Below are 810 nucleotides of genomic sequence, written 5' to 3' on the forward strand. Positions count from 1 at the left end.
ACATGCCTAAAATCTTAATCCTTGAATTAAAAAAAAAACGTTTTGAGCTCTCTCTCTCTCTCTCTCTGTCTCTCTGTCTCTGTCTCTGTCTCTGTCTCTGTCTCTCTCTCTCTCTCTCTCTCTCTCTCTTCCTTCTCTCTTCTCCTCCTTCCTCCTCTCGTCTTTCTCCTGCTTTTTCTCCTGTTCCCCTTTATCCCCTCCTCCTCCATCTTCTCCTCCTCATTCTCCTCTTTCATCTCCTCCTCCTCCTCCTCCTTCTTCATCCGTCCTCTCCTCTCCTCTCCTCTTCTCCGCTTCCTTCTCCTTGTTCCGTCCGCCTTCTCCTTCTCGTCTTCTGCCTTCTCCCCCTTCTTCTCTTTCACACACACACACACACACACACACACACACACACACACACACACACTCACTCACTCACTCACTCACTCATGCATTCACTCGCTCATTCACACGTCTCATTGATCTTGGGATGAATAGAGAGGGGGGGAATAGAGCAGAAAAAGAAATAAACTGAATTTACGAGAGTGGACAGCCAGTATTTCATTGTTTTCTTCTTCTTCTTCTTTTTTTTTTTCTTTTCTTTTGTTCCACCTCAAAACACTTCAAGCGCCACTTTCATCCATCCAATCCAGCCTAATGCTCCGAGAAATGAACAAGAATGTGACCTCTCTCTCTCTGTCTCTCTCTCTCTCTGTCTCTCTGTCTCTCTCTCTCTCTCTCTCTCTCTCTCTCTCTCTCATGCATATATTTGTGTGTGTGATTCTGTTGTTTTGTTGGGGGGTTTTTGTTTGTTTGTTTTTTTTCAACAAT

Source organism: Babylonia areolata, chromosome 27, assembly GCF_041734735.1.
Source record: "Babylonia areolata isolate BAREFJ2019XMU chromosome 27, ASM4173473v1, whole genome shotgun sequence".
In the NCBI taxonomy this organism is placed as follows: Eukaryota; Metazoa; Mollusca; class Gastropoda; order Neogastropoda; family Buccinidae; genus Babylonia; species Babylonia areolata.